Source organism: Castanea sativa, chromosome 3 (assembly GCF_040712315.1).
Source record: "Castanea sativa cultivar Marrone di Chiusa Pesio chromosome 3, ASM4071231v1".
NCBI lineage: Eukaryota > Viridiplantae > Streptophyta > Magnoliopsida > Fagales > Fagaceae > Castanea > Castanea sativa.
The window spans coordinates 43611625-43626640 of NC_134015.1; the positions used below are offsets into that span (position 1 = coordinate 43611625).

A 15016-nucleotide genomic window follows, 5' to 3' on the forward strand; every position below is an offset into this window, starting at 1 on the left:
CTGCAACCTGTCCCATGATCATTTTTAATTTCTTTTGTGTCTTTTTTCTTACATTGACGTTTTCCATGCTGGGGTCTTGTTTTAGGCACTACAACGTACTCTAGAATTTGAGGATGAATTGGCTGAGAAATTTGGGGGAGGAACTCGTAGCAGGGAGATAGGTAATGAGATTGAGGAAATTGGTACAGGCTAAAGTTCTAGTCAAAGCATTTCAGATATTCGAAAGAAGTATGAAAGAAAACTGGCTGCACATCAAGACAGTGGGACTGAAGTATGCATAATAAATTGTTTACTATTGCTGTGTAAAGTTTGTTTAGTAAAAATCTGGAACAATATTAGAATATATTGTCACCCGTTATTCCTTTTGATATTTCTTTGACAGGAACATGATCGGCATAAAGATCTGTCAGTGCCTGGAGCTTGAGTATAATTATCTGTTTATCTTTGCTCTTGCATGTAATTTATTGATAGTATAAGCATTGCTATATGGCTGAAACATACCTAAGGTCTCCAAATCTACATGCCGCATTCGGCTTGAATGTTTGTTCAGTCATATTCACCTCTTTAGTATGTATCCATCCAAGTGATTTTAATCATGCATAGGATTTTCTAACCTAGCTACTTAAATTCCTAGTGCATGGTTAGTAGCCCTGCAATCTCTCTAAAACAAGTAACATGAAACTTGACTTTGAGAAAGAAATTCCTTATATTACATTATTATAATGTTAATGAAGACACCTTATCACATTATGATATAGTCACTAGAGTTGCAATGCTTTGGTAATTAATTCCTATTTGCTTTTCCAATGGAAGCTCTAAAGCACTAGATGTACTAAAATAGGTCTAAGTGCTTGGATGTGTCCTGTTCTAATTCGAAGTTCTTAGTAATTATTGTGGAAAGGATATTCATACATGCCAATAGTTTTTTAAACAATATAGAGTATGCAAGTGGGATTAATCTAGGATGGTCTTCTCTGAATTTTGCTATTATAGCTCCTCTGTTCTTATCAAGGGTATTCTTGTTGGTCTTTTAATTCAGCACTTCTTATTGAGATTATAGATTTGGTCTTCTTTCTCACTTTTAGCTAGTACAGATGAAGCATAGGTTCTGAGAATTATCTGCACTGTTTGATTTGGCAGTTCAACTTCCGTGGAATTATTTCATCTTGTTTTGAACCCCACTTGATAATATATATAGAACTGGAAGAGAAGACACTTATGGAGAATCTAGAGAAACTTGTTCAGGTATTTTGATTGTACTACTTTTTCACTACATTCTATGATTTTCTTGTGCTTATTTTGTTGATTTTTAATTTTTAATTTTTTTTATATAGGAGGAGACGTGGGATATTGAGGAGGGAAGTCAGAATAATGTATTATCAAGTAGCATGCAGGTAAGCAACGGGACTTTTTTCTGTCATTATTGAAGTTGACATAATGCATGAAGGAGCAGCATTCCAATTTTTTTATTTTTATTTTTTATTTTTTATTTTATAAATTTTGATAGGTAAGAAAAAGTGTATTCAAGAAAGCTGCTGAATGCAAATAAGCATCAGCATTCCAAATTTCCTCTTATAGGATTCTTGAAGTTCCTATCCCAGTGAGTACCTCAATTACTGTTCTAGGCATTGCCCAGCGGATCCACACCCTGGAGAGACCCAAAAGCCAAGGCCCACTACTTCAGATTATAATTACTGTTCAATTTTGAGCAATTTCTATAGCTATTTTATATTTTTTTGTAGTCTCCCTTAAACTCCGGGTAGATCTCTGGTTGTTGGATCTATATTCAATTGTAGACTCAGGTGTCATTCTAGTGAAACCTACTGAAAAGGGAATCACAAAGTTATTTATTTTAATCTAGATTAATTTGTTCAATATTTATTTTATGATGTGGAACCTCATGGAGGCAGGGCCCTTTGGGCCCACCTCTAGGGAGTAAACCACAGATACATGACCCCACCCACTAGATTCATGTATCAGGTAATCTAAGGGAACTCCTTGTGGAGATTGAACCTAGGATGTCTGGGTCTACAGTTTATCCTAAGCTTCCAACCACATGGCTGCACCCTGACAGGTATTGTCACCTAGGATGATTGCGTGTGCAATGAGCGATTGCTGCTCATTTCGCTGCATTTATAGCCTCCTAATGTGAGTGACTTTCTCCCTTTTTGGGATTTCGCGGTTTGCTTCAATTCCTCCAATTCCTTTGGTTTTGGATTCAATCCGAAGTCAGCCCTAGAAGATGGAAGGAAATGGGGTGAAGTCTGAGCCTCGGATGAGGGGGGGGGGGGGAAAAAAGACATTGGGAAAGGAATCATGGATTGAATAGATTAAAAGGGATTCCTATTGACCAATGAAGAAATTAAATATATTTTTTTAATTCCAAAACACAAGATAGGACTATTTAGATCTATGTAAGATTTAATCTAGATTTATTTAAGTTTTTTTTTTTTGATAAGTAAAAGAGATATATATACATATATATATATACATACACACACACACACACACACGAAAGGCTACTCTATGCATGAAGAACATAGAGCAAACCTAGAAAAAACAAGAAGAAGAAAATAGAAAAACTACAAAAGAGAAAGGGAGCTAAAAAGAGAAGGGAGAGAGTGACTAGTCGTGATTCCCCAAGCCCTAGACCAATCAAAAAGAGTCCCACTAAAAGAAGCAAGTAATTGCTCACCGGTGCTATCCAAATCCTCAAAAGTCCACCGATTTCGCTCCTTCCAAACACACCATAGGATGCCCAATGGAACTAAATTCCAAATTTGAGATGAGTGCTTCTCCAACCAATTCCACCAGCCAAAAAGCAAATCTGGGATCGATCTAGGAATAACCCAAGACAAGCCAAAAGTTCTAAAGACAGAACTCCATAACCGATAAGCCAACTCACAATGAAGAAGTAAGTGGTCTACTGTCTCTCCACATTGGTGGCACATAATGCACCAATCCACAAAATCCAATCTCCTCAATCTCAAGTTATCACCCGTTAGGATCTTATTCCAAGCGACACACCAAACAAAGAAAGAAACTCGCCTAGGGGCCTTTACTCTCCAAATAACTCTCCAAAGAAAGACAATTGGTCAATTAAAATCTTATTTTAGGTCTTTTTAGGTAATTAAGCTTCTAGTATTATATTTCCAAGAATAGAGGTTATTTTTGTAATCCAATAAGTGGGATTTCCCAAACCCTAAACCAGTTAGAATAAGGGTTTCCCTAGTCAACTAGAATTAGGGTTCATCATCAAGCCAAGAAACCAGTTGGTTTTTGGTATAGGTAGAGTTTGAATTCCAGATCTTTTATGCAACTACAAGAGACGTTACTAGTTGAGCTAATTCCAACCAACCCTAGGTGTTGACTTCTAGAGGTTTTGTTCTCTATTGCTTGGTGCTGACTCAAACAAGTCAATGCTGACTTCTAGGTTTTCTATCCTTTATTTTTCAGCTTTTCATTTTTATTGTTGCATTTTTTTGGTTTTGTCCTGTGTCACTTACTCATTGCATTATAGAATTAAAAAAAAATTTGTTATCCTCTTTAGATCACATCCTGTGATCCTACTAAATTGTATGGTAGCATCTGTGCCATCCTTATTTGTGGTACATTGGCACTGCTAAATTGTATGGTAGCATCTGTACCATCCTTATTTGTGGTACATTGGATAATGCCTAAGACAGTTGTGGAGGTGCTTACATGCTAGGAAAGGAAGTTTTGCTGTGATGATAGCTGCAAGGTTTAGAGTTCAGTCCCATTTTCTATTATGTAGACATTTTGGTGATACTGTAATAATCAAAACTTTAACAATATTGAGCTTAATTGGAACCACTTAAGTCTTTATCTTAAGATCCTTGTTACCTTGTATAATTGGGCAAATGTTTTGACACTGTATTATTAAATAATAATAAAAATGCAAAAAGCACACCTTCTAAATCTGACAGGACAAGTGTTCTAGACAGCCTTCATTGTAACTCTTCCTTGGACTTCTTTCTTTTTTTAATCTTAGATTGTAACATCTAGGAGAAATCTGCATATACCCCCTGCTATTCTCCTTAAATAAAATTTGTGTTACTAATAAAAAAAAAATGCTGGGTGTTTCTCAATGGTAGTAACTATAGTCCAGTGCAGTTGCTGCAATATAACAACTTCCTTTTGATGGATATATTAATGGATTAGAACAACATTGAATATTCAGGTTGTTAAATAAAAGATCAGAGAGAGAAGGACTAACCATTAATGGATTAGATCCTCATATTTTGCCAAAATAATCTGTAGACTCAGTAGACAATTTGTTTCATGCCTTTTGTTTTGGATGCATCCATAAAAGCATGTGGTCTTGATAGGCAAGTAGACTTAAGCTAAATAGTTTTTTTGTTGTGCATCTTCTTAGTATACCTTTGTTGCCTTTTGTAGTTGTTTCTTATAATCAAGAGGAGCTTAAAGAGATGCAGTGCTCTAACAAAGAACCAGACATTATTTAATTTGTTCAAGGTGAGTTCTTGAATTTATTATTTTGGTACCATTCGTGGTCTGTTGTCCTTTTTTTCTTTTTCTTTTTTTTTCTTTTCGTCGAGACTGGTATGTACTCTATTGCAATGATGTTAATCATCATCACATAGAATTATTTCTTATGTTTTAATTGTGGTCGTGGTCAGCATGAATTAAGTACTCTATTTTTTGCTAAGCATGAATTAAGTATTCTATTAATAACAAAATAGGTGCTCTTTATGACTCCCTTAGGATAAGGACACAGAATAGGGTGGAGCATATGATGAGGGTAGAGGTCATGGGTACTAGATGCCCCAGGTGTCTGCTTAACTTATAATTTATAAAGAGTTTGGCCCATCTTTCCTTGGTTATCTTTGTAAGTTACCAATGGGCTCTAGGGCCTCTAACTCAACTAGCTCCTCCTCCCATTATAAGTTCTAGGTGGAGGGAGTGGTCATGGTTTCAACACCCATTGATGCATGTGTAACTTACACGTTAAAAGAAATCTTTGAAAGTTATCCTAAGAATTTAGATGATTATGATTATGTGCTTGGACTAACTGTAAACCCAGAAGTCTCTGGTTCGACTCCTAACTGAGGCATTTCATGATTTACCTAATGCCTCCTTAGTGGGGGTGTGCAGGCATTTGGGCTTTGCTCCTTAGGGGCGGTCCCATTGACCCATGCCTTGAGGGGTTTCCTAGTAAAATATAAAAAAATGTCTATATATATATATATATTTTATCTCATTATCAAATATTGATGAAAACCACTTTAAGACAAAAAAGTTTAGTGAAATCTTAAGAGTTGGAATCCAGGGATTCTTCTTGACGGATTTGTATTCTTTTAAGATACATTCATTCCTATGGACCATGGCTTTGGGGAGAATCTTGACCTCCGATGATTTGAGGAAGCGTCAAGTAGTTGTGATAGATTGGTGTTGCATTTCTAAGAAAGATGGGGAGACAATTGATCATTTACCGCTACATTGACCTCTAGCTAGAGAGCTGTGGAATATGGAATTTTCATTAATTGGGGTTTCTTGGGTTATGCCAAGAGGCATAGTGAAACTTTGGGCAGGAAAATTTAACAAATGTAAATTTGCGGTGATTTGGAGTATGATTCCTCATTGCCTTATGTGGGGTATTTGGTGGGAGATGAATGCTCGCACTTTTTAAGGAAGTGAGAGATCAATCCATGATTTGAAGCTTTTTTTCCTCCCGACTTTGCTTGAGTGGGCTAATTTTTTTTAAAAAAAAATTCTTTGGCTGATTTGCTTGATAGTTGTACTTTCAATACTCTTTAGTTTTGATTGTTTGCTGGTTCCTTAGCAGACTAACTGTGTGCTTTGGTCCCATGTATTTTTGTTTCCTCTAATTTGCAATGAAGTTTTATTACTTATCAAATATATAAGAAAAGGAGGAGAACAATATGGTGAGCCAATTCTCCTCATGTCGGGTTTTTTATGTGGGTCATAGTGAAGGGAAAAAAACTCTTTAACAATTGACAATTTGTGGAAAAGGGGCATTATTATTCCAGATTGATGTAGCATGTGCAAATCTGACAAGGAAACTATGGGCCATCTAGTCCTACATTGTAGAGTGGCCAGAGAGTTTTGCGATTTTCTATTGAGCCTTGTAGGTATGAGTTGGATGAGGCCTAGCTGAGTGACGGATCTATTAATCAGCTGGACCGGTCTATGTGCTAAAAAGGAACATTCAAAATTTGGGTAGCTATTCTGTCTTGTTTGATGTAGACTATTTGGATAGAGGAATTTTTGCATTTTTGAAGACCGAATGCTTGGTAATCCTGCTCAGGTCACAAATGGTGGGCATTGGGCAATATATATGAGTAGGAACAGCCCACTTCTCAGTCCCTTGCCTTTGATTCTGATCTTTTGTCTTTTTTTTGATAGTTTGTATCTTGGCTGACCTGCTTGGTTTCTTCTTTCTTTTTCTGTAAGTGTCCCGTAGTATACTCCTTGTGTACTTGGGCCTCATCCAACTTATCTTATTTTTAAATGAATTTCTTATGCTACTGATAAAAAGTGTTAATAGATACATTAGCAACTTATACGTCAATAAGATATCTAGAAACAGTTCTCGATGCTTGATGTGTTAGTGGGTTTGTAGACGAGGAAAGTTTAAAAGCAGTGATTCTAATTTGCCATTCTTGGTTCCAAAATGCTTATACTCCCATGCCAAAAGCACTAAAACAGGACTGCTTATCTCCATGTTTGTGCCATGTATGCTCTCTTGCCTTTTTATGTCTATGCTTACTGACCCCATGCATCATGGCTGTTTCTTGAAGTGCAAAAGTGTGGTGCTTTAATTCACCAGTTTGCAACAATCATGCGTGTCTTAGGGTTAAAAGGTTCACACATACAGATTCACGGATCATATTAATGGTTTGGGTTGGTAGCATGTAAATAAGGATATTTGCTAATGGATGTTTAAAACTAACCAGAAGAAATAATTCTATTTTAAATATGTTTGTTGTAAAACTGAATCTTCACTAAAATTGTCACAGTGACGGGAAAAAGAAATTCATTAATACTTTACGTGGGCACGCACACACACAGCCTATATATGAGTAATATATCCAAATTTCAAATAATTTTTTCTCTAGATACAAAACTAATAAGCTATGCATGGAAATGATCTCAGATTAAGTGCAACTGAGACTGGAATGGTATGGTTCTATTATTACAATGGTAATATATGTGGTTTATATATATATGGAATATAACTTTGAGCCCTTTTCTACTTCAGGTATTTCAAAGAATTCTTAAAGCATATGCGACAAAACTTTTTGCAAGACTACCCAGGGGTGGTACAGGGCTTGTTGCTGCAGCCACGGGTATGGATGGACAGATAAAGGTATTGGCAGACCTTATTTATCTTCATGATTGTTTAAACTTGTTTATTTTCTATAACAGAGACTTATTTTTTCTTTTGTTACCCATGTGATTATTTCGAGCAGACTTCTGACAGGGATGAAAGGGTGATTTGTTATATTGTAAATTCAGCTGAATATTGTCATAAAACAGTAAGTTGGTTCCTGAATTCATGGTACTTGTAATTAATTGCTGAATGTCATCTTAATTTATGCACGTATGCTATCGTTGATTTTGTAATTGTTAATTTAACCCATCAAGATTCTTTAAAAAACAGAAAGCAACCTTCAAGATTCATCATGTTTCCTCAAAACCATTTTCTTTTCTTACACTACTAATCTGTCTTTGATTTCTATATAGACTAACATATAGTTTAATGATACTGCTTGTTCTCACACTGTAAATTGGTTATTTTTTCAAAATTTTAAATCCATGTGAAGATTCTCTTTGGAACCTTTATTCAAAGCATTGAATTTGTAGTTTATGAGCTGGAAGCATGTTTCCAGGAAATGCATATGATATGACATAATCCCACGGAAATTAGGACACCACATTCCTAGGGCTTGGTAGTGGCTAATTGTATACTTTTTCCATATACTTCTATTGTATAAACTTTTAGATATTATGAATGCTGCTGTGCAGTCATTAAAACTTGGGATTTATTTTTGACAGTCTGGTGAATTAGCGGAAAGTGTTTCAAAAATAATCGACTCTCAATTAGCAGATGGAGTGGATATGTCAGAAGTGCAGGTACTGACTATTCCATAAATAAATTATGCCATTGATGTTCTTCTCTTCATTTCTAGATGAGTAATTCTATTGTGCAGGATGAGTTTTCTGCGGTTATAACAAGAGCATTGGTAACCCTAGTGCATGGCCTGGAAACTAAATTTGATGCTGAAATGGCTGCAATGACACGTGTTCTGTGGGGTACCCTTGAAAGTGTAGGCGACCAATCAGAGTAAGTACATTAATGAAAATTTGAGCCTTAAGTTACAGTGCCTGACAACTTTCTACAATTGACCATATCCACCTTTTTGCAGGTATGTTAATGGCATAAATATGATCCTCACAAGTAGCATTCCTGTACTTGGAAGCCTTCTTTCACCCATTTACTTCCAATTTTTCTTAGATAAGGTGATTATGAGGAAGAAGATAACATCTTAGGTTTTGATGCTCAGCATAGATCTTGGTCTTATGAAGTTTAAGAATCATGCATATAGCTTTATTATATGTTTCCTATTATTGATAACTTACTCATATTAATAAGTATAATAAATTATTTCTTTTTAAAAAAGAAGATGATACCATATTGATCTATTGATAAAGAAAAAAAAAATGGTACCATATGGATATGTACAACCAACTTAAATGTCCTACCTTGTATCTTACCAAGTTCAATCAGATATTCTGGTTTGTGTGTTTTGTTCGAAGATCATGCCTCTATAGGCTTTATGCATCCTTGATTGTGCAATATTTAGTTGACTACTAAACTTTGTGCCTATTCAGTTGAATGGCTTACGCTCTTTCAAAGAATCTGTCTTTCAAGTTTGTCGGCTCAATGTTTTAATTTCTTTCTTATTCCATGTAGCTTGCATCTTCTCTTGGTCCTCGATTTTATGCAAACATATTTAAATGCAAGCACATATCAGAAACTGGAGCCCAACAGGTATGGGCTATTTTCATTATTTATTTCTGTTCCTTTTTGATAAAGTGTGTTGGCGTCAAGAAAGACTTGTTTTAAAGACTATACGTTTCAAGGAAAGTAAAGTTATATCTTTTGGCTGGTGGGTTATTTATGAATAATGCCTCTTAAATTTTAATTCTAAGGAGGTTCTCCTCATGCTCAGGGTATATGCTACTCGTGAGTCACATGTGCACTTTGAAGTTTGCATTATTTCTACTATTGGGCGTGATGCACTATGCATAACAGTCTCTATTTTTCTTAAAATCTTTTAGTTGCTATCACTTACTCCTACACTGCCCAGTAGCTCAATAGTTGTGGAATATGGTGTTCACTATTTGGGATTCTTGTGGCCATCCTGTGTAGTGTTGTGGAACTTCTAGCATGTTGGTTTGGCAAGTTTAATAGAATCAGAACTAGGGCGCTTTGGGGAATGATCCCTTGTTGTCATATGTGGGTCATTTGGAGGGAAAGGAATACACGCACCTTTGAAGGGAATTAAAGATCGATACATGAGTTGAAGCTTCTCTTCTTTAGACTTTGTTTGAAAGGGAAAATGTTTTGGGTGTTTTTACTTTCAATTCTTTGCTTGATATGCTTGATTTTTGTACTTTCATATTTTTCTTTGTTGCCTCTAGCACACTGCCTATGTGCTTCATTCCTCTCTATTTTTTTACATCTTTTTTCAATGAAGTTTATTACTTATATAAAAAATAAAAATAAATAAATCATTCAAATTACCAGAAAAATGTTGACTATGTATTTCACTTGTAAATTGCCTAATTTGGAGCTGCTTGCCTAGACCTTTAGTATTCTTCGCATTCTTTTCCATTGTTTTAAAATTCTTAGTTCCATAGTATGAACAAATTCATGAGAAGAATGTCCTTTGTATCTTTGATAAAAAGCTTTATGAAAAGTTCAAATTCCCCCTTCCCTAACTATCAAATTATCAGCAAACAAAATAAATTTTTTTTTCTTGAACGTAATCTTGTGGTTGATTCATGTAATTGCCATGTAAATGAGTGGTTTGATGTTTTTGCAGATGCTATTGGACACTCAAGCGGTAAAGACAATTCTTCTAGAGATTCCTGCACTTGGTCGACAAGTGAGTTACTGCCTTTCAATAAATAACTTTCATGTATTTCTCCCACATGATAGATATGGAAATTCATGTTTTGTGAGAAAGTTTATGTTTGTTGCACTCAACCCTTCTCTTTTATTATTTTCCCAATTAAATATCATATTGTTAGATGTTCACTTTTCTAGAGTGAAAAATGTTTAATAAATTTTGACTACTACAGAATTTATAAAATCTAATTGATATTCTGATTTAAAATTGCTTCCATTATATTCCATTACAACTATCCACTTTTGTGGGCCACATTCTAATCCAGATAATTCTAGAAGCTCAACTCTATCTTTGCGAGGTTGGCGGATTTTTTTTAATTTGGCTGCTTAGCATTGTAGCTCTCATTTGAAAATTCTGTGTACTCTAGTGTAAGGGCAGGAAATTGATAGTATAGATCGACTGGTTATTGTACTTATTCCTTTTCTTTTTTCATAAGTAAAAATCTTTATTCAATAGAGAGAGAAAATTACATCCACTGGACACAGGAAGTGAACAGAGGGTCTGAAAAATCAAGACAGAGTACATAAATCTAAGAATTCCTGCAGATTAGAAAAAGAATGGCCACTCAGTGCAGCCATCCAGTCATACAGGATCTGTAGCAATAGCAGCTTCACATCTGGAATCAAGCACTTAACTCCTTAAAAAATACACTGGTTCCAGCTTCACATCTGGATTCAAGTGCTCAACTCCTTAAAAAATACACTGGTTCCGTTCTCTCCATGTAGTCCACATTACACAGAAAAGCATCCCAAATATCCACATAACAATGCTGACCAAAACCCCTTTCCAACATTCCATCAAAGCCAATACATTCTGAGGCATAACCCAAGCTCCCAAACATGCCAAAAACCATAGACTGCACATCATGAACAAAAGAACAATGAAGCAGCAAATGATCAACAAATTCCCGACTCAGCTTGCACGTACAACAGCAATCCACCACACACAACTACCATTTACAGAGATTATCTATAGTTCAAATTTTCCCCTTAGCGGCTTTCCACACCAATCCACCCACTCCACTTGTACTCATTCATTTAAAAACATGGCCTCTGATTGAGTGAAATGGCAAGCAAACTTGTGCAGCTGACTTGGAACAACTGGGTTAATATTTGTCAGGTTATTTAGGATGTAACAGCACCGACTATTCATGAATGTTTTATAAGTATAGACAAGAAAACGTATCATTTACCATCTGCAAACTATTCTAGACAGTCGGTTTCAACAATCGGATAAACATCAAAGTATTGCATGCATTTGCTGTGTTTTCTTTGACTACACATGATTGTTTGCTGGAGTGTATTTATTGTCTCTGATTATGAAAAGCAAACCTGTTAAATATTTCATGTTATTCTTTTTTAACAGACATCAGGTGCTGCTAGCTATTCAAAATTTGTAAGCCGTGAGATGAGCAAAGCTGAAGCACTTCTAAAGGTTGGTTATATATTTTGCTTCCTGGAAAGTTTTAGTTTTATTTTCTGATACAAATTTATGTATATTCATTGTTCAGGTTATACTGTCCCCGGTTGATTCTGTGGCGGATACATATCGTGCGTTGCTGCCAGAAGGAACACCAATGGAGTTTCAGCGCATTCTGGAGCTAAAGGTTATAGTCAATTCTTTCTGTTCTTCAATGTATGGTTTAGTCATACACTGCTGGCTGAATGATTGGTTAACTCATGTACAGTGTCAAGCACCACCTGCCCCCAACAAAATAAAATAATAAAAATAATAATAAAAACTTGAATGACGATAGGTCAAAGCTGTGAGAGGTGACTCAATAAGACTACTGATGGACTTGTGAAACTATTGGGGTTTTCTGAATCCTTGAGTTGTGAGTCTAACTTGTTCATAAAGCAATCTTCATGTGGACATGTTCTTAACTATTGAATTTGTGTACCCCACTGTCTTTTAATTATGCTGGTCAGTTTACCAAAAATATATTAAACTTCTCTAGGAGTGTTAGGTGCTGGAGTTAAATATATACCTCGAATGAGTTATGCTTTTATGTAGAATTAATTTTTGCATGGCATTTGCAGGGCCTTAAAAAAGCTGATCAGCAAAGTATACTAGATGACTTGAACAAACATGGGCCAGGGATCACACAACCTTCTGTGGTACCATCAGTTGTCCCAGCTGTCCCTGCTGCCCCAATAGCTCCTGCAATACCCAGTCCGGCTTCAGTTGGACTAATTGGTTCCCGAGAGGATGTGCTAGCCAGAGCTGCTGCACTTGGAAGAGGTGCAGCTACGACAGGGTTCAAGAGGTTCCTTGCTTTAACTGAAGCTGCAAAAGATCGGAAAGATGGGCCCTTCCGAAAGCTCTTTAATGCTTGACAGCATTAGAATCTCATTAACGACAGTTTTGGTACTAGTCATTGATATATATATATATATTTTTTTGTGGTAATATATTTTTTTGTTTTATCACTTTATGTCCAGCAATAACAAAACATATTGTAAAAAAAAAAAAGGTCTTGTATTACTTTCTCAATGATTTAATAAGAAAATGCTTATTCTCATATATGGAGGAATTTGAGTTTTTAAATCTCTTGCCTATTCCACTCTCCCTTTGTGACTGATCTGTTCAACTCTTAAGAATTTATGGACTTTCTTTGGTAATTGTCTCGTGTCTTCTGATAGTGCATGTTATTAATAGTGGCATTTTTTTTTCTTTCAATCTTGTGTTGGCTTCAGAGTTTGCTCTCTTCTATGAACAATGTTAGGGACAGCATTTTTTACAATTTTTTGACTATTTGTGAAGGCTTTCAGTTGTGATTGGAGTATTATTACTTTCACATGAACTTACCATGAACTCCTCTTTATTTATCTTCAAATTCCTTACCTCAAGATGTTCAACCTGGGACCAATCAGATCAAAGGAAAGAGGTATCTATCGGCAGTAGAATGGTTCTCTCTGCACAAGGTTTCAGATTGGATCTCAAGAAACAGTCTTGCTGACCAATCATGGTTGGAAGTTAGTTGAAGCAAAAATTTGAAGTTTTGGTGTCGAATATTCATGCTCAGTGCCCGACTGGCTAAAATAATAGAAAGAATGATAGTTTGCAGTTTCCCAAATGTTATTTTCATCATGTTTGGAAGTTTATAAGTTTATAGAAAACTGGAATGAAATCATTTTTTTATATAAAAAATAAATGGTGTATATATTCTCTAATGTATTTCAGAGTTCATAAAAGACTGAATAAAAAGTAAAGAGATATATTTTACTACTATATCATTCCCACTTTATTTGTCATTTTCATGATATGCAAATATTGATATTTCACCTTTATTTCATTAAAGGAATAAGTGCTTTTCATTTTTGTGAGGAATGCTTACAAGAATATATAATGGAATTAGGATTCTCTAATCATTTCATTCCAAGCCAAACAAGCTGTTGTACTTGTAGTTGGCCACTAGGCCTTTTGCTTCAATATATAATAGTGGAGCCACTTGAGTAAAAGATGAAATAGCATCAGTTAATCAGTTTAGAGAAAAAGTTCATGCCTTAGTTTTGAGAATGATTTTGGGAGCCGAAATACAAGTTACCACTGCATTGTGAGCAATTTATCATACACATTGTGAGCAATTCTTTGAAACTTTAAAATTCTAGTTAAAAAAAAAAACTCCAAATCAGAAACCCATTCACAAAAAACAAGAAATTACCCAATAAAAATCACAAACACAAACCAATAATAAAAAACCTGACCATAAAATCAAACTTACACAAAATAAAAGCCTAGGTTCAACCATAGTTCATCCATATATCACAAACTAAAAGGATTGCAAGTGTTTTAGATAAAAGTAAACAAGAAACATAGATCCATATATAGCTACAATATACAAATTTATGCAAGTTCACAATATAGACTCACTCAAGCATTTTATCAAACACATTATGAGCAATACTTTGAAACTTTAAAACTTAAGTAAAAAAAGCAATCAGATGATCTGCCACGACCACGACCACGACCACGACCATAGCCCCACTGTCGCCGCCCTCAACTCCTCAAGCGGTCACTCTCACCTACCGGCACAGCCACACTCACGGCCTCACCGCCGCCCCCTTTAATCGCTCCCATTCTCCCCCTGCGCCTTCAATACGTTCTTCTCTCTCTCTTTTTTTTAGCCAATGCTGTTTGGGTTTGAGTTCGTTAGGATTTGGGATCGTTAGGGGTTTAGGTCCCTGTTTTTTTTTTGATTTTTTTTTATTTTATTTTTTTAGAATCTGGTTTGGGTTCTTGTTGGGTTTAGGTTCGTTGCCATTCCTATTTCTCAATGATATGTTCTTCACTTTTTTTTTTTTTTTTTTGTGATTTTTGTGTTTGTGTTTGTGATTTTGAAAGGGAAAATAAAAAATTTGAAATTTTTGTGTTTGTGTTTGGAGTTTGGTGGCTACTCTGGTCCAATTGAAGAGCATAATCCTAGGGTTTGTTTTTGTTTGTGGGTTTTTGATCTAAATTGATGATCATGATCCTTCCCTCTTGGGGTTTATTTTTTGGGTTTCTGATCTAGGTTTGTGGAGGTTTAGGGCTTGAGACAATTTTTTTTTTTTTTTATTGGGCCACAGATTGGGCCTCGAGTGGCGTGGGCTCGCGAGGCCCGTGGGGCCCGGCGGGGCGAGCCTGGGTCCCGCATAAAAAACCCGTTTATTAAACGGGCTGAGTCTAGGTTGTAGGGGTAGACCCGCAGGTCAGGCTTGGGTATGGAAAAATCCGGCCCGAACTCGACCCGTTGCTATTCCTAATCAGATCCGAAACCCACCCACAAATAACATGTTATTACGCCATAAAATCACAATTAATAAGAAATTACC

General features: G+C 35.7%; 1 pseudogene; it reads left to right on the forward strand.

Moving 5' to 3' along the window:
• The window catches only part of LOC142628070 (vacuolar protein sorting-associated protein 53 A-like), a 32398-nt pseudogene extending 19649 nt beyond the window's left edge, over nucleotides 1-12749 (forward strand).
• The last annotated feature ends 2267 nt before the right edge of the window (nucleotides 12750-15016 follow it).